At 36.7% G+C, this 20,403-nt stretch overlaps 2 non-coding genes across 2 annotated transcripts; both read left to right on the top strand.

Moving 5' to 3' along the window:
* The first annotated feature begins 12,722 nt into the window (after positions 1 to 12,722).
* On the top strand, positions 12,723 to 12,804 carry trnal-uag (transfer RNA leucine (anticodon UAG)). The gene has a single exon. It is a non-coding gene; the product is annotated as a tRNA-Leu (tRNA).
* Positions 12,805 to 13,981: 1,177 nt separating this feature from the next.
* trnal-aag (transfer RNA leucine (anticodon AAG)) lies at positions 13,982 to 14,063 on the top strand. Its single transcript has one exon. It is a non-coding gene; the product is annotated as a tRNA-Leu (tRNA).
* The last annotated feature ends 6,340 nt before the right edge of the window (positions 14,064 to 20,403 follow it).

The following is a 20,403-nucleotide window of genomic DNA, read 5'->3' as shown; positions in this document are numbered from 1 at the left end:
AAGCAGCTCTTGCCATTGGGCCAAATATGTCATTAATCTCGGTGGACATGAAGATCAAAATCAATTCTTGTAGAACAAGCTTGCTTTAGTGTCAGGTGGAGGTTTCAGTTTAGGTCAAGTTTACAGGATTGTAGCTTCTTTGCTGGAAACTGTACTGTTGCTCCAGTATAGCTTGGTGAATATTATGAGGCTTCAAGTAGTTTCTGTGACATTTGCAGTAAGTTTAAAAATGATTCCAGTTGGTAATAAAATTGAATTAGCTGGTTGCTAAAGAAACTCAGGTGGCTGGTGGGGTATGGTTTGGTAACTGTGACAAGGTCTCATCTGTTCGATAGGGTGACACTAGGAAGCTGTAATGGAGTCCCATGTGGTAGCTATGGATTTTAAAAAATATTTTAGTATGATTTATGTCATTTACAGGGTTGTTACTGTAGTCTTAGATTTCTGTTCTTGGTGAACAGGAATGAAACCCGATGTGGTCTTTAGCTGTTGTAGCTCATCTACCTCAAGAATTGATTATGGGGCACTATTTCAGTAGAGCTTATTTATTTCCTGATTGTGTGATGGAAACTGTGTTTTTATTTTCCACAATTCTTATTCTTAGTTATACATACTTTCAGGTATCCTGTAATTCTCAAAAATATATTAAACACCCTGCAAAGACACACATGATGAACACATTAAATCTCATGCTCAGTAAAACAAACAAACAAACAAGCAAACAAACAAACAAATAAATTAAAAAAAAAAAAAAGTCAAATCAGCTGCTTGTCAAAAAAGTTTACAATATCCAAATTTTCCAGCATGTGATCTTTACACTGTCATTAAGTAAATAAACCATCACACCTGCCACTATTGTTTATGAGAACTGCACTTAATACTGCAGAGGGAGTGAACATGTGGCTTCTTCAAACACACACCTAACTTTTCTATCAGTATTTGGATTCACTTAGAATGTTTTGTCTATTGAATTCAAATAAAGTATTCATATATGGTTATATACATATATTTCTACTGGATCAATAACTCTTTCATGTTTGAGGTCTCTGTAGATTTTTGGACAGTGAAGTTGACTTTCCTGTCACTGTGGGCTGCAAGGCGCAGTAGTACAGTGCAGAGTCTGATACTGAAGCAGGCGAGATCTCCAAATCCACACGCTTCAGACTCTTATGAACTTTAGCAGACAAATGAGGATGAGGAGTATCACCTGTCTGATTCACTCCCGATTCCGTCAACAGAACGAGGAATTCTGGTGCTGCATTGGAATATTGTCGATACCACTGTAGATTGTTCATAGAAACAGTGTATTTATAATCACAGGAGAGTGTAACTTCTTGCTCCTCTTTACCATAGACAGCAGAAGATGTTGGAGTAATGCTGTGTGCTCTCACCTGAAGAGGACATTTATTTCAGAATATTATCATTTTATATTATACAGTATACATACAGTACATGCTTACAATCTAAAACACTCACACATGGAAACATTTCTTTACTAGTTATAAAACATTTAAACATAATATATGGGGATATATAAAATATAAGCTTACCTATGAACATGGTAAAAAACAGAAACATACAGAAAACCATCATGTTTTAATTTCCTCTGTTCTTCTGAAAGTTTCCTTTTTATGTTACAGTAAATGTCAAGTTTCCTTCTACTCTGTCTTCAGTGAAGCATCTAAGCATTTCTTGTGTACAAAGCCTCAACTGTAGCTTCCCTCTGTTTTAACCAATCAGAGTGCAGGATTTGCCACATTATGTAAAATACACACACATGTTCTAAAAGAATTTAATGAGCAAAAGATTCAAATATTTACTTCCTGTATTTCCTATTTCTATGAACTTAAACCTTTTCTAATCTACAAAATATATTGTTGCAATTACAAACAATTCTTATTGTGAAATTAAATTCTTCAGCAGATTTATAGTACACCCTTAAAGTCTAAACAAAACACCAGAGGTACTGTAGTGATTGATAGGATTTGAAAAAATTCCCCACAAAATTATAATAATATAAAACCCCTAACAAGGTGGTGTTTGAGAGCATGTGCACAAATACATAAGCATCTTGTATTAAGCTCAAGATTCTGCAGTAATTCAAGTGTTTCAGTCGGACTGCACTCCACACACCATGTATCTGTGCTGAAGCTTTGTTCAGGTTTAATGTTCATGGCTACTTTAACACTCCACATGGTTCTGTTGTGTCCAGGTCCAATCAGGTTCAGTTCTAGAGTATTTTCATGTCATGTACTGCCATCTGCAGGAGCTGAATTTAAATAGACATATACATTATTTACATCAAGAACCATCAATATATTTAAAACAAAAGTATTGCTCACCACGCTGGGAATAGTTCACAGTTTCAATTCACAGATTCATTTGGAATCATTACAGCATTTCAGCATATCAGAACACAAGAATAACCCGTCTTTTTCTTTTTTATCTGTATTTCTGACATTAACCTAGACAAAAACAAGTCCTCAGATTCAGCATCCTTAAAGAGACAAATTTGCTGGTGTGCTTGTGATTATTGTCCTTTAATATGACCCAGTTTCAGCACAACATAAGCTCATGGACAGTCTTACATTTGTCTCAAGAATATTCTAATATAAAGTGGAGATCATCAATGTCCAAATGATTAAAAGTTTTCTAGAGCCTGTGGCTGCAAAACAACCGAATCCTCACCCCTCCACCAACATGACACTTGGTATGAGGTGTTTGTTGTGATAAACTCTGTTTGACCTTCACCAAACATGAAACTATGAATAATGATTAACCATCAGTCCAAAAAAATATTGTTCCCGAATTTGTTAAGATGCTGCCATGTTTTTTTGGAGAGAAAGAGCTTCTTCCTCTCACCTCTTCCATGAAAGCCATATGTGGAGGCAGGACTGAGGTGGAGCACAGGTTTGTGAATGGAAGGTGGTGCAGGGAAGAGTAAGTGATGTTTCCACAGGTCAGGGTCGTAACACTTAAGACCTGGGAAATGCAACTGTGAATGGATTTTTGCTGATCCATTTAAAATTTGGCAGACATTGTACATCCATTTAACTGAAAATACAAATGTTAATACACAATTTCCATTTTCATTTCATTTTCACTCAATCTTGATGAATTTCATTATGATCAATAAAAGGAAAGCAAATTTGACTAACACTTTCCTTATTCATCCATTTTAACTTCTTGTAACTATACAATGGAATTATGGTCTGGAGTGCTCACATTTTGTTCTGGATCTTAGTTCACATTTGGTAAAGTAACATACATTTATACACACAGGTATAATAAACACATGAAAGAATAAATAAATGTATGAATGGAAAAAAATTACAGGATATATAATTATAGGATATTGTTTGTACCAATAAAGCAGAATGTGCAATTCTGGTCCTAAAGTCCTGGGATCGTTGTGCAGACCTGTCAAGGGGAAAAAGAAGAGAGATATTTTAAAATGTGACAATTGAAATGTTACAAAATCAATTTATACTCATCTGTGGAGCGCTTGAGCAATGTAGGGACAAAATATGAACTGTAACAAAGTATGGAATGGGAACTTGTGCAATAAATTGTGTGTTTGTGTGTGTGTGTTGTGTTGGTGGGTACTGGGAAGGTGTAGAAGTAAGGGAAGGACATTGCCAAGAGCCTCTCCAAAGTCTTCACCATCTTCTTCTCGACATGCTGCCCGAGGAGATGCCTAACCGTGCTGGCTAAAGCTGGCGGGTCGGTGTAGAGCTCCAGGGGCTGAGAGAACAGTACCACAAAAAGGTCTGTAAGCTGATCCTATCAACAAATTACACAAACACAAATCCAGTGTAATGTCACTGTCTTAGAGATACAATGCTGACCATTTGTGTAACGTGGCATCAGAAGATATTTGAACACTTACAATAAGCACTGTGAAGTAGATCTTTGCTCCAGGCTCCCGAACGTCTACATCCCACTTGATGAGCGCAAGCAGGCGCTCCGAGAGTCCTCCCTGAAGCTTTAGGAAAGGGAGACGACAAGCTCTGTTAATGTCAGGGTTTAAAATATGGGAAAACAAAATGAAATAAAATAGATCCTGTTCTCAAACTACATTCAAGCATCGCTTTTAAATCTCCCGATAAGACGCTTACTGGCTGAGGCGTTAAGCCCTTCGTGAAGTATCCGCAGAGAAGCAGCTCGTAAAACACGTCCACGAGGTTGTACTGGTAGGCCTGCAGAGAGCAGAAAAGTTACAAAAAGAAATTAACTTTACATAATGGAGTCCTAATGGAGTTCTCTATTATCAAAGTCTTTCAGATTTAAACAGCTGTCATGTTACACAGGCATTCATAAGCTTACATAGGACCCGGAGAGCTCTGCTTTGATGGAGTCCCGATGAGAAGGAGTCCTCAGGAACCGAATCGGAGCCATGGAGGCCAGCTGTACGCCAACTGCATCCTGTTAAAACGTAAAAAACAAAAAAATTCACTTATGGTGTTCTAGATGGCTACTTAATTTACACCTTAACACGAAGCAGGATGTAAGCCTAAACATGTCCTGTTCTCCAAAAAAGATGATGTACTGTACATTTCCTCCCGCCGCCCCATCATAAGTGCTTCTTCTCATCGCAGTTTCATAATAACACATCTAACATTCTGTCACGTTCCTTACAGTAAAAACAGCTTGAGTAAAATAAAGGAAAGGTTTGTTTACCGGTTAAAAGGTTTGCTTTACTCATTACGATATTTATCTTAATGATGCTACCAAGTTAATTATCCAGGCTTGCTAACAGTGTGGATAAACCAGTGTTTTTTTCACCCACACCCAGAAACAGAGAATTTTGATTATTTTTTTTTTTTTTAAAAAGGGAGACGTAAAAATACAAAAATTTCCTTTTTAACGCAGAAACGTTAATGAACCTGTGAGTTTGTAAACTAGTTAAGCTGAGAATAAACAGACAAATATTAGCATTAGTTAGCATTATCTAGCATTAGCATTAGCTTGTGTAAATTCACCGTACACGGTGACTGATTAAAGTCTCAAAAACCTCCTGTCCCAGTCCATCATCCGAAATCTATCTAAATATTATACGGAATAATTATTAAAACCTTCACCCGAGTTCAGCAAGCTTTACACTCTATATGATATTGTGTAAATGAAATGATTAGCGAGGTTCGCTAGCTAGATAACATACATCTGTAACCAAGTCCTGTAATTTGCAGCAAACCTTTTACATTTCCCTGGACAAGCACACTCCACAACTCCTGACACTTTTCAGAGCTAAGGCATCGAAGGATGGTACCATTGGCAACCAGATGGCTAAAATATTAAAAGACTATCATGAACAAGTAAGTGGAATTCCCATTGAACATACTCAAGGGCTGTACAGGTTAAAAAAATTGTCACATTATGTTTTCAGTTGCCAGAAAAGACAAAAACATGAAGGCATTCTAAAACAGTAGTCTATACAAACAAAATAAATAAATTACACAAAGTAGTGTAGAATAACATGCAAGTAAGTGAATGATGACAATTTTTGTGTGTGGATGAACTAATCCTTAAAATGTGCTTGTGCTGTTATTAAACTGCCTAAAGGAATTTGCCTGTTATGTGGATTAGTAAGAAAGTGCCAGGTAATAACTAGTGCTGTTACATGTTGTAGCTAGGTTTGCAGTGTTAGAATGTTGTCTCATCATTAATCATGTTAATAAATTCAAAATGTTGCTTAGTTGGGAATTAAAAGTATGGTCATTTTTTGTTTTGTCTTTAAGGATCAGGATGACATCAGTGTCATTGGAACTCTTGTCCTGGCTGGACTGCCGCTTTACTTGAAGGAAGACTCGTCAGATGTTTTCAAGACACACACGGTAAGGCTCATCAGGACTACTTTCTGAAACATTTTGATCTTTTTGTCGACATCGAAAAAAATACAGCTAGAGTAGCTGTACAGTTGATCATTTCAGTAATCTTAAAGGAAAGGTTTACTCAAATGATGATTATATAATTCATTTACTCACCCTCGTGTAATTCCATTAGATTTTTGTTAAAGGTACGTTTAAATCTTTTTCTCTCCTTTTGTCTGTCCAATTAAAGGCAATCTGTATTTTCAAGCTTCAAAAATTACTTTGATTTAGACTTTACTAAAATATTAACATGGTTCAACACACACATTAAACACATTATCTAAATATAATATCTAAATTTGATGTGCATTGTTTTCTGTATGTTTATATCATTGTCATATGTAAAGCTCATACTCCAAAGTCATGAACATGATCTGCACTATTTGCAGAAGCTTGTTATGTTGTAATTATAAGGTTTAGTTCATTCTAATGGGAACCACTGGTATTAATTTTGTTTTGCCTCTTTGTTTTTTTGTTTGTATGTCTTGATTGTCCTTGAAGATGACATGGTGATGTCTTCAAAATCCTGGGTCAGTGCTCTGATGCTGCTTTTTGGGCTGCTTTATGCCCTTCATATCAGCTACCCCAAGAAGCTGACTTTTTTTTTTTTGGTTCCTGGAACCAAGGAAAGTTCGATTTTGCTTAGTCTTTAAATCTGTTTGTGTTCAGGTAACAGATGTAATTAAGTCCAAATAACATTTTAGCTACACAAATGGTTTGAGGAAACCGATTGCCTTAAATGGTTTGAGTTGACTGAACTCAAATTAATCAAGACTAACTTTATCAGTTTGTGTTCCGTCAACTCAAACCATTTAAGGCCATCGATTTCCTCAAACCATTTAAGTAACTATATATATATACTTTACTACTTTTTTTATTTATTGATTTATGCCACAGAATTACCACAAACATTGTTTGTGTCTGTGGTTTTCTGATAACAGGTTGGTAAAGGAAGGATCTTTGATGTGGTTTTAGAATCTTCATTTATACTGGTTTATACGTTTTATTAATATTGACTTAAGAAATAAAGAAATGACTGGATGAATAATAAAAAACATGGTTATTAATTAATGCAACTAATTAACTCATTAAATATGATTGTAAGAATTAAAACTTTTGGTAAACTGATTAAAATGAATTACCTGTAACTAGAGTGAGAATCAGTGCATCTGACTTCACCTCTTAAACATATCTTTTGGAGTTAGAGGTCAGGGCTGTGTCTCAAAAGACACAATAACTTACAATACTTTAACCTTTCATACTAACTTTTTAAACTTTTTAACCATGAAGTTATGACATTGAAAACTCACAGCTGAAAATGTTAAATATGAATTCCACACATTTACTTTCTTTGTTGCTTGTTTTAATCTGCTTCTGAGAGAAATTCCGTTTCCAAGCACGTCATTTAATGTGTTTGACTTCATGCAACAGTATTAAACTCATGCAATATACTGTAGGGATTAAGTTGTAATGTTTTATTTATAATGCCATATACATCAACGTGTTTGGAGTAATGTTCAAAGCAGATAAGTTATACCTACCTTATTATTAAGTTTCATTTTTAAGCACTTTTATGCATATGCATAAGTCGTTTTATTCATACCTTAATTTCACTATACACAAATAGGCCATTATTCTCAAAATTTCACGAATTTAATCCCGTATTGCTACGAATCTCGTGATTTTTACGTTTTTCTCATAGTGTTAACTTTATTCGCGAAATATTACTACTTTGTCACAATTATATTTAGTTTGACTTTTTTTCTGGAATAACTACCAGTTAAATTTTGCATTATAATGACTTTAATCTGAAGAGGTTTTCCATTTTAATTTTTATCTTTGCACAGGCATCTTTAAAGTTGAACAAAAACAAGTTATGTGCAAATGGCAGGACAACACCAGCGCAATTAAGTATTTACAAAGCACATAAAATACTTCGCAGCTTTACACTCACACAGTCACGGGTAAATTTATACATATTCATTTAAAATGTAAATATTATTATATATGTATTAAAGTATTAAAATATATACTTTAGAAACTGTGTTTATGTCTTTCAGAATGTATTGTGGATGTTTTCTCACAATCACTACATTACATGTGCAGTTAACAAATTTACTGGACACTTTTTAATGTAACGTGATAAATTACAAGCGTATTTAACAAGAGTATGAAGACTACATAGCAAACTTTGAGTGATTATACTGTATAATGTGCTCAGGCCAGAGGTGTACCATGTGCCACCTGGTGGAGATTCTGTGAAGTCCAACACATGCATTTACATACCAAAGCGCCGACATCTGTATACATCAATTTAATTCAATTTTCAATTCAATTTTATTTCTAAAGCACATTTCAATTCAACCTTAGTTTGCCAAAGTGCTGTACAAAAATAAAGGGAATAAAAATAAAAAGGATGAAAGCAGGAAAACACATACACATTTACAAACAATTAACAGCAGAAGAAAAGAGATGCGTTTTTAACATAGATTTGAATTCAGCTAACGTGGAAGCAGTTCTAATGGGTGATGGCAGGCTGTTCCACAGCTTAGGACCAGCTACTGCGAAGGCTCTGTCTCCCCTGCGTTACAGGCGAGACCATGGTATTCACAAAAGATGACCATCTTGGGATCTAAGTGACCGAGCAGGATTGTAAGTGGTGAGTAAATCGGAGAGATATCTTGGAGCTAAGTTGTTAAGAGCTTTATAGACAAATAACAGAATTTTGTAATCAATTCGATATCAGACTGGCAGCCAGTGCAGGGAGCGTAACATTGGTGTGATATGGTCTCGTTTGCAGCTACCCGTGTTTGCAGACACCAGAGCATGCAATGCATACCAGTTACTCTGATTTGGAATAAATTAGCCTGCATTAAGCTTTCAGTAAATGAACAATTATGCAGTGTCATGTGAGTTTAAATTGGGAGTGAGCAGAAACAAAGTAGCTTGAAGACAACTGTCATGTAACAAAGACTCTTTTTCACTGACTTTTTTCTTCTATAAGAATCCGTCATTGTTGTGATATGCTAATTAGGACATGCGGAAGTGTCACGTGACTTTCTGCGTCTCATTAGCACACGAAAAACTTTTTTAAGAATTCAGTTTTATTTTATTGTACAATAACAGTTTGGGGGATTTGATGTTATTGATGTTATTATTCTTTCTTTCTGCTTTGTGTAGGTCTATTCTGAGAACTTATATTACTTTAAACCATTCAAAACATTTAAAAGACAATTCTGTCTTTACTCCACACTTTTTACCAGAGTCTCTGCTTGCACTCCATTACATGACAAGAGCATATCTGATAATCTGTGGTCTCTGTGTTTGGAACAGTGTTCAGAGTTCAGATTGAATTGAATTGATGTTTCTCACACTGAACACTGTGCAAAAGATCAGAAAACTAATGATGCACTAATAAATAAGGCAGTTCTAGTCACTTGTGTAAAAATACCAGGAATTGTTCTGTAGTGGTTATACCATCTGTAGAGATAATGCTATGTGGAGAGCAGGTTTCCTGTGTAATGCTTTAACACAAACAGATTAAAGTACACACATAAAATGAAGCAACAAAACTTTAAATCACACACATTGCAGTGTTAAATTTCAGATACACTCCATCACAGCAGAAGTGACAAAGCATGTGAGGTCTAATTCTTATTTCCTGTGAAGCCTCAAACTCATTCCTTAGTTCTGGAGGTTTTTCTCATTACCTCGTTGCTGGTCTGTGTGATTGGTGTTAGATGATATATACAGTTCAAGGTGATAAATGTGGAGCCATGCCTTGTCTTTAATGCACTTCTAATTTAATTACAAATTGCACTTAGGAGTAAAGGATTGTCACCAGCAGAACTGCCTTGAGTATAACAAAACTGTGTGAAGGTTTTTGTACAGTGCAGCTGGATTTCCTGTCACTGTGAGCGCCAGAGCACAGTAATATAGTGCAGAGTCTGATACAGCAGCAGAGGAGATGTTCAGATACACTTGTTTAGCATCAACGTTAACAGACATTCTTGGGGGAGGATCAGAATTATACGTTCCACTTTGAGCAATATAAAGAAGGAACTCAGGTTTAGATTTTGGATATTGCCTGTACCACTGCAGGTAGTTTCCTTTAGTGCTTGCTTCGTAGTTGCAGGACAGAGTAACATCATCACCTTCATCTACAGCTTTATGAGGGAAATCTGACTCTATTGAATCTGCCATGGAGTCACCTGTCATAGAGAAGAGAACATAATGTTTTTAACCTTTAAATAATCAACAGGAAATACTTAAGTCAGACCCACACTCTGCATTTTCACACTGCATCACCACACAGACTAATATTTAATATAATATAGTTAATATTTCTGCAATAATAAAAAGTCAATGTTAACTCACCTAGTGAAAGCCACAGATACATGAATATAACAGTGAACATGATGACTGGTCTTAGCTCAGTGAAAATAGTGGAGATCTTTCTGTAATCTAATATGTTAACACCATAAAGCTTCAAAATTGCTCCACCCCACAGCATCACATGACAGTGTCACCAATGTTGTTGTCAGATTGTTGATTCTTACTGAAACATCCTGGCTTTACATTCAGCCTCATATGGGAAACCTGTCCAGAGCACATTTAAGTAAACACATACTGAAAGCAGGAAATTAATGTATTTATGTTATTTTACATATGTTAGTGATATCTCTAAATTAGAGAAAGTTTGTATAAACACCAGCAGGCAGATAAATGTTAGAAACACTAAGTGGAAGAGAATATGATTTATTTAAGAATGAGGAAGAAATTAGTATTTTCCCTTGGTAATTAAGTTTGAATTAATCCCTTATTTCTCAGCTCTAACAGTTAAATCTGAAAAATAAAACTTTCCTGTACTCACAATAGCATCAGAAGAAGAAAAAGAAGAATAAAGGCACATTCACATATAAGTTTCTAGTTTTTAATGTTTCTGACACAGCAGGTGCCAAAGAAATGACATTAGATGAGTATTTATTCTTATGACAGTTTAGTGTTAAGTGGACAGTTGTGTTGTTTAATCAGAATGGTATCTCTGAAATTAGCTTAGGCACTAAGAGTAACCAGGGCAGGGGTTAGGATATTATATCAGCAGTATGTATGATAGAAGAACAAGTATACTCTATGTCTCAGAGAATGTGAGCAGGTTGTGTGGTGCTCTGGTTCTTGACCAACATTAAGATAAGTGACTGCGCCATCTTGTGTTCACTGAAGAGAAAAACCTTAACACCAAAAAAATTGTTTTTTAACTTACCAAATATGTGCAGAAATATAATTGAAAAAAAATAATTGTTTTTCTCTCTCTCTCTCTCTCTCTCTTTTACACACACACACACACACACACAGCCATTTGCTCACCCATTCACACCTAGGGGCAATTTAACATTATCAATCAATCTACTTAGACTAGCTTTATTTAGATATTACTTAAAACTTGTTGCAAAATATACACTAATAATATTAAAAATTAGATGATTGTTCAGTAAGTGGCAGTATACAGTATCTCACAAAAGTGAGTACACCCCTCACATTTTTGTAAATATATGGCAACCTGTAGCTCTGGTGAACTCCATGCCCAAGAGGGTTAAGGCAATGCTGGAAAATAATGGTGGCCACACAAAATATTGACACTTTGGGCCCAATTTGGACATTTCCACTTAGGGGTGTAGTCACTTTTGTTGCCAACGGTTTAGACATTAATGGATGTGTGTTGAGTTATTTTGAGGGGACAGCAAATTTACACTGTTATACAGGCTGTACACTCACTACTTTACATTGGAGCAGAGTGTCGTTTCTTCAATGTTGTCACATGAAAAGATATAATAAAATATTTACAAAAATGTGAGGGGTGTACTCACTTTTGTGAGATACTGTATGTCCATGTGTCCATACAGCCCTAAAACATCAGGCATGTGTGGCTTGGGGTGCAGTCAGAATTCTAATTCATCCCAAATGTGGGTTTGAGTTCAGGGCTGTGTGCAGGTAACTCATTTTATTCCACACCAAACTTGTAATAAACATCTTCATTGAGCTGGAACATGTTTTTGTAAGAATATAAAGACATCCTACAATTGTGCAGCAGTTTGGAGAATGCCCACATACTGGTGTGATGGTTAGGTGTCCACAAATATAGCCATATTGTACATATTCAGGACTTTGTTAGAATTAGTATTGTTGTAATAATGTTGTAATAATTGGTTGTGCATGTCAATAAAGAAACATATGTAAAAATAGAATTAATTTACTGAACCCTTCTCAATATCTCAGTACCTCAGGTTATGGACTCTCCTTTCATACATATGCATACTTGTACCCTTTTTTAAAGGGCTACTGCAATATAAGCAGAACATTCATAAAGCTGCAAGAAAATGTTCCCAATTATATATTTGCTTGAAATCTAATTTGTGCAAAGCCAATATTAAGTTATAACTTGTACTCAATTCACAGACAGATTAAAGTGCACAGTAGAATTGCACATTTTATTAGGTAGAATGTGTGTGTGTGTGTTCAGTGATTGTTTGCAGTCCGAATGGCCCAGGGGAAGAAGCTGTTTGTAAGTCTGGTGGTGTGAGACTTTGTTGACCTGAAGTGCCACCCAGATGGCAACAGGTCAAACAAGTGATGAGCAGGATGTGAGGAGTCTCCTGTGAAGGCCTTGATTTTGCTGAGGCAGCGGGACCTGGACATGTCATCCAGGGAGGGCAGAGTTCAGCCGATGATTTTTTGAGCTGTTTTTCACCCTCTGCACAGTTTGTCTGTCCTCATCTGTGCAGCCTGTGTACCATACACCCAATCAGTATGTCAGTGTGCTCTCCACAGAGGTCTATAAGAACTGAGCCCTTGGGTAGCGTGGCCGAGTGGTCTAAGGTGCTGGATTTAGACTCCAGTCTCTTCGGAGGCGTGGGTTCAAATCCCACCGCTGCCATCTGAGCCTTTTCAAGGCAGTGGTTGTGGGCTCTGGCACCACAAAGGCTTTACAGTGGTTGTGGCTCCTGTGCCTTCTGCAAATGTGCTTAAGAGTTGACGTTAGCAGGCTGCCTGGCTGCAAAAAAACACGAGCACGCTCACACCATACCGGAGCCCCCAGACCCGGGTGCTGAAATAGCTCCCCGGTTTTGGCAACTGGTGTCAGCGCCTGGCTTTGAGATGCTGCTCTGTTTCACACCTTGCTTTTACAAACAGCAAGTCCAAACAACCACAGAACGGTACGCAAAACACAGTTTCCGTGTGTGTGAGCCGCATCAGTTGTGCCCTTACCATGGTTACAAGCTACCAACAAAACAACAATTCAACCAAGAATAAAAAATCGACATAAGAAGTGGTGCCCAAGAGGTTTGGGCAATGGAGTGCAAGTGCCAGGTGCACTGAGGTGTAAGGTCATGTGGGTGACCTAGGATGCCAAGAGGTTAAGGAAACAGACTGCTAATCCACGTGGGATGGGCTCCAGTTGCTTTGGGAACAGGCTTGTTTAAACGTGTTGGGTTACGGCGCTCCTCTACAGAATTGTCGCGGTCTCTGTGGACATTTGGCCGTGGGTGCCACACCTGCATCTGACGAGGTGGCTGAGAGGTTAAGGTGATGGTCTGTTAATCCATTGTTCTCTACACGTGTGGGTTTGAATCCCTTCCTTGTTGCTTGTGTGCCCTTTAACCTCCTCTTTACCACAACTCCTGCATGCGGAATGCTTCGTACCTGGTCTGTGAGACTGCGCTAGAGGGGAGTGAGAAAAGCTAGCCCTGGGTCTAGGGTTTCGCAACCGTGGGCTATATTTCCATGTTGGTTGGACACAGATGCTGCAAGCCTGACGGGTCGCCACTGGAGATCCATGCAGATCAATGCAGTGCACAGTTCCGAAGACAGCGGCACTGATCGTGCACCTTGATTGCAACAGACTGGGATTCAAGTTCATATCAGCAAACCTTGTCAACAAGAGCCTAAGGCTGTCAATCCACTTTGCCAAACCTTTCCTGAGTTTGGATCTTGAATCACGTCTGGTAATGGAAGCGTGCGTGGTACAACCATTGCTACCGCCTGCCAGAGTGCCTCTCTTTCCCGACCTGGCAGGCCTCCCTTGACCACAGCCCCCAACCATCCAATTGCTTGGTAGCGTGGCCGAGCGGTCCAAGGCGCTGGATTAAGGCTCCAGTCTCTTCGGGGGCGTGGGTTCGAATCCCACCGCTGCCAGTTGAACTTTTGGGTCGATGACAGCAGAAGGTTGTTCCTTCACCCACACCTTTAGGGGTGTGTGGTTGAGTGCGAAGCCTTAATGCTGAGTTCACACTGCAAGATTTTCAAAGTTTTTGGGTCGCCATTGTTTTCACACTGCACGACTATCTATCGGCTTTATTTCTGTTTATTTCTGATAAAAACCTATAACCTCTAATTAACTATAACATCGTGCTCCAACACTCCGTCCAGCGTGTATCCAGCCTTGATGCCCAATGATGCCTGAGATAGACACAGGCTCCCCGTGACCCGAGTATAGATCAGATAAGCGGTACAGACAATGAAATGAAATTGTGCTCCAACCAAAGCCATGCTTGCTGATATTGAATAGAATAGAATAGAATAGAATAGAATAGAATAGAATAGAATAGAATAGAATAGCATAAATTTTATTGTCATTGCACATAAGGAGTACAAAGAAACTGTGGGTGCTCTTCTCAACAACAGTGCACTGAAATATAATACAATGAAGAGTATAGCAAGTAGTATAGAAAAATACGAAATAAATAGGAAAATAATAAAATATTTAAAGAAATACAAAAAACATTAAACTGTCCAAGGATTTCCTATGAAAATGATACAAATCTAACCCAAAAATAATCTGTTTGCTGTTTAAAAACAGATAAATTATATAGTTTAGAGATTTCTGTTTTTCAGGATCCTTTGATAAATGCAGTCTGCACCTCGTTGCTCAGGCTAGAATCTGTCAGTTTTGTATTCAGCTGAAGTTGTGAATACTGTCACTGTCCAATCTTCTGCTGTAAGTCTGTTTCCAGTGTAACCTCAGAGTCCTGCTCTTCAATGACAGCAGAGGATCCTGAAGTCCTGTAGCTCATCCACATCAAGATTGGACATCTTTTATTGTTATAGATGCTTCTCTCTTCACCGTGATTGTAAAGAGGGGTTATTTATAGACTGTTGTATCAAAATCCAAAAAAATTCTGTTCAGAACAGTTTCAGAAATACTCAAAATCCTCATCTTAAACCAAAAAACATGCCACAAACTCAGTCAGATCACATTTCCCTACATTTGGATAATTAATATGAATAAATCTGGATGATTAAACCCACATCTGCTCTGATTGTTTGTAAAAGGCCATTGCTTTAGCACACATCCTGCAAAGCAACACGCATTTCCAGGATGTACATGCATAATTACACATGAACAAAAAAAAATAATGAATGAAAATGCAAGAGAAAATGTCAATAACTTTTATTAAAAATAGACAGCAGCAACATGTGACCCAATGGCTCTGATAGCATCAGGAAAATATTTTTTAAGCCTGAAACATGTAGATTTGTGAATTTATTGTAATTAATGTGTAGTTGTCATGTTTGAACCCACTTTGTTTTCATTTACTATTTCTTTCAGCTGCATGTTGCCATATTTTTTTATTTATGTCTGCGCTTAACTGATAAAAAGTTGCTGTAGTTTTTAGAAACCTTTTGTATGTGTATGTGCTATTTGATGTTTTTGTAAAGCCTTTCAGTGACTCTGTATCACTGTGCTTCTACTCTAAGAGCACAATGATAGAGTGCAGAATCTGAGAGCTTTAGACCTCTGATAGTAAGTTCAGTAGAGTCTCTGCTTGTTTTTAACTCTAATTGACGATCATCAAGAGTTCTCTGATCAGGTCCTGACCATGCTCCTTTATACAGTAAAAACTGTGGTGCGCTGTTAGGATATTGTTTGTACCAGTAAAGCAAAATGTAATCACTGCTTGTCTCATATGAACATTTCAGAGTAACAGTCTCTGTTTCTTTCCTGACAATGTTGGCATCTTCATCCGTTGGTCCAATTTTATCTGCAAAACTGCCTGGTGTAAGAAGAACATAAAAAATATATCAGTGAAGTATTTTTTGCAAATCATATAATAAAAAATAAAAAAATGACTAGATTAATATAAATAGGGTAATTAATCAATATAATTTATTAACTGATTAAATATCATTGTAATAATTATTATAACAGATGAATGATGATGATTAAAATCCAAATCTACAAAGTGTGTCTATTTACATATGAACCATTAACTATGACTATGGAGTGTAATCTGACAATGAAATTAAATACTGAACATGGACACAATAAAACAGGTGGAAATTCCATTTCATGCTGGTGATTAATGTTTACTGACCAGGTGATTGACTAACTAAAGATTAACAGTCCAATTTCTCCTAACATCTAATATCTGAATGTCATCTAGAATGACTACAACACTTGATTTATCAGTATTAACAAATAAAACAGTTGAGTATTGGAATAGTGTAGTTTAGTTTCTGTGGTTCTACAAAACCTACACAGAATCCTGCACTTCAACAGAGGACCTGTCAATCTGATTAGATGGGTTCGAATCCCACTTCTGACATTGCTTTCTTTCATTGTGATCCTGTACAGAAGTCTGTTGTTGTATGTTGAAAGGAATCCTTCAGCAGTGGTGGTTCAAGTGGTTAAGGGTTGCTGGTTTGTTGAATGACAGAATGGGGTTTAAGCCACATGGTCAACTGAGCAGGGCCCTTAATGTAATATACGTTCTCCCATAGAAAAAAACTATATACTAATTCATCAATTTTTTATAGTCAGATGTAAGTATCAGGGCATTCAGTCCTTTTGATGTGTAATTTAATTTCAATAGAAAACAATAACATGAACATGTACACCTAAAAAAGAAACACGCTCATTTATTTGAATACCCCGCCCTACCACTATTATGTATGCAAATATATACAGGTCACATGACCATAAAAGCATGTGTCCGAACATGACGGACATTTCCCAAGAAAGCACAAACATGGTCAGTTAGATAGTTGAAAACATTAAATCAATAAACAAACAAAGCTAGTGGCTCAATGCACAACTTTATTATTTTAAACTTTAATATTTTAAAGTATTTATTGCATTTGAACTCATAAGAAATATACACCAATTCAATTCAATTTTCAATTCAATTTTATTTCTAAAGCACATTTAAATTCAACCTTAGTTTGCCAAAGTGCTGAACAAAAAGAAAGGGAAAAAAATAAAAATAAAAAGGATGAAAGCAGGAAAACACATACACATTACAAACAATTAAAAGCAGAAGAAAAGAGATGCGTTTTTAACATCGATTTGAATTCAGCTAACGTGGAAGCAGTTCTAATGGGTGATGGCAGGCTGTTCCACAGCTTAGGACCAGCTACTGCGGAGGCTCTGTCTCCCCTGCGTTACAGGCGAGACCATGGTATTCACAAAAGATGACCATCTTGGGATCTAAGTGACCGAGCAGGATTGTAAGTGGTGAGTAAATCGGAGAGATATCTTAGAGCTAAGTTGTGCAAACACTGTGCAAAGATCAGAAAACTAATGATGCACTAATAAATAAGGCAGTTCTAGTCACTTGTGTAAAAATACCAGGAATTGTTCTGTAGTGGTTATACCATCTGTAGAGATAATGCTATGTGGAGAGCAGGTTTCCTGTGTAATGCTTTAACACAAACAGATTAAAGTACACACATAAAGCAATGAAGCAACAAAACTTTAAATCACACACATTGCAGTGTTAAATTTCAGATACACTCCATCACAGCAGAAGTGACAAAGCATGTGAGGTCTAATTCTTATTACCTGTGAAGCCTAAAACTCAGTCCTTAGTTCTGGAGGTTTTTCTCATTACCTCGTTGCTGGTCTGTGTGATTGGTGTTAGATGATATATACAGTTCAAGGTGATAAATGTGGAGCCATGCCTTGTCTTTAATGCACTTCTAATTTAATTATAAATTTCACTTAGGAGTAAAGGATTGTCACCAGCAGAACTGCTTTGAGTATAACAAAACTGTGTGAAGGTTTTTGTACAGTGCAGCTGGATTTCCTGTCACTGTGGGCGCCAGAGCACAGTAATATAGTGCAGAGTCTGATACAGCAGCAGAGGAGATGATCAGATCCACTTTCTTATCTTTAAGTGTAGCATTCATTCTTGGGGGAAGGTTTTCACTTAGATCTCCAGTTTTGTAAATATAAAGAAGGAACTCAGGTTTAGATTTTGGATATTGTCTGTACCAGTGCAGGTAGAATCCTGTAGTACTTGTTTCATATTCACAGGACAGAGTAACATCATCACCTTCATCTACAACATTCTGAGTGGAAAGTGGCTTTATTGAATCTGCCATGGAGTCACCTGTCATAGAGAAGAGAACATAAAGTTTAACACAATCAAGCCAGAATTACACACAGAAATCATGCTTTCTATAACACCAGACAATTAATAAACAATACATAATATCTAAACTAACAAAAGGTGTTAACTCACCTAGTGAAAGCCACAGACACATGAATATAACAGTGAACATGATGACTGGTTTTAGCTGAATGAAAAAGCTCTTTCTGTACTCTAATATATTACCATGATAAATGTTCAGGAAGCTCCACCCCCCAGCATCACATGACAGTGTCTCCAGTGTTGATGACAGTGAAACATCCTGGCTTTACATTAAGCCTTGTTTGGGAAACTGTGCTGAAACTCTTTACATTGTAAACAAACAAAAAAAAATCTGACAGCAGGAAAAAAATTCTACTTTATAAAAATGAAAAATGTAGTAATAATTAAAATGAGTAAAATATATATATATATATATATATATATATATATATATATTTTATAAGTGGTGTATTAGGGTACTTGATTGTTGTGATAAAGCATGTTTATTAAATAGAATTACATTTCATAAGGTGGTAATTTAAACATGAAACTGTGTTCATAAAGAAAGGGTGGAGTATTTACCTTATCCTATGATAAGAGAATCTGTCCAGATCCCATTTTATTCAATGCAGCTGTAATATGATATAATAATAATAAAAATATAATACTAATTTACACCAATCAGGCATAACATTATGACCAGTGACAGGTGAAGAGAATGACACTGATGATCTCCTCATCATGGCACCTGTTAGTGGGTTGGATATATTAGGCCCCAAGTGAACATTTTGAACAAGTTAATGTGTTAGAAGCAGGAAAAATGGGCAAGCGTAAGGCCAAATTGTGATGGCTGGACGACTGGATTAGAGCATCTCCAAAACTGCAGCTCTTGTGGGGTGTTCCCGGTCTGCAGTGGTCAGTATCTATCAAAAGTGGTCCAAGCAAGGAAGAGTGGTAAACCGGCGACAGTGTCATGGGCGGCCAAGACTTATTGATGCGCGTGGGGAGCGAAGGCTGGCCCATGTGATCCGATCCAACAGCTTGGTTACTCAAGTTGCTGAAGAAGTTAATACTGATTCTGATAGAAAGGTGTCAGAATACACAGTGCATGATGGGCTTTTCTGGCAGAAAAAGGAGGACCAGCACAATATTATGCAGCTGGTCATAATGTTATGCCTGATCAGTGTAGTTCACACATTTGTAATGAAATTGTACGTATAGGTCTACTGTACCTATAGGCCTAGTACTGTGTATGTAGGATTAAACAACAGATAGAGTCAATATTATTTTGCAAAGAAGTATTTATAATCACAGAAGTCTACATTCTTGGGGATGTGAGCAGGGTTCTTGTATTTGGGCCACAATAAGATAACTCACTACTCCATCTTCTGGAGAAAAGAGAAAAACTTTAACAAACAAGTCTTTTTTCTTGAAATTCACAAATTAGAACAACAAATAGTAATTTCTGAACTTCTGCACAGAGCCTCAGCTGCTTTCATTAAATTCAGAACTGGCTCTGTGGACTTTTCTGAAAAACTTTCTATCTAATGTAACTGAGTAAACTAGGGAAATACAGTATCTTTTAACAACAACAATATTTTTCCCAAATCAACAAACTGTTGTTTAGAGAGTAAAGCAATTATTATTATTATTATTATTATTATTATATTTTTAATTCTTCAATTACAAACAAACAAAACAAGGTACATACTCAAGTTACACAATATGACGATATATAGCCAGCAATAGGTTGAGCAAACCATTAACAAAGCTGATTAAATATCATAATATCATCAAAAATGAATAAACAGATAAAAATAAATGACCTGTAACTAGAGTGAGAATCAGTGGTATGTATCTCACTATGTACAGTAAGTTGTATAGTTGATCCATTTCTGAACACAGCTCTGTGAGGATTCTGTATAATAGTGCTGTATGTGCTGAACTTTACACGTCTCTAGAAGGACACACCCAGGAAGTGATGCTGTAGTGTAACTTTGTACAGATCATCACTTCACACAGTTTCAGTGACAGAAAACTAGAGTCATTAATGTAGCTGTGTTGTATTTTAAGATTTATCATCTATACAATACTATAAGCCTTTACTTGTTTGTGTGGTGTTT

The sequence above is a fragment of the Hemibagrus wyckioides genome, unplaced genomic scaffold, assembly GCF_019097595.1.
Source record: "Hemibagrus wyckioides isolate EC202008001 unplaced genomic scaffold, SWU_Hwy_1.0 Contig15, whole genome shotgun sequence".
NCBI lineage: Eukaryota > Metazoa > Chordata > Actinopteri > Siluriformes > Bagridae > Hemibagrus > Hemibagrus wyckioides.
The sequence above is the reverse complement of the archived record's forward strand: the minus strand, read 5'-3'. Positions and strand labels throughout refer to the sequence as shown.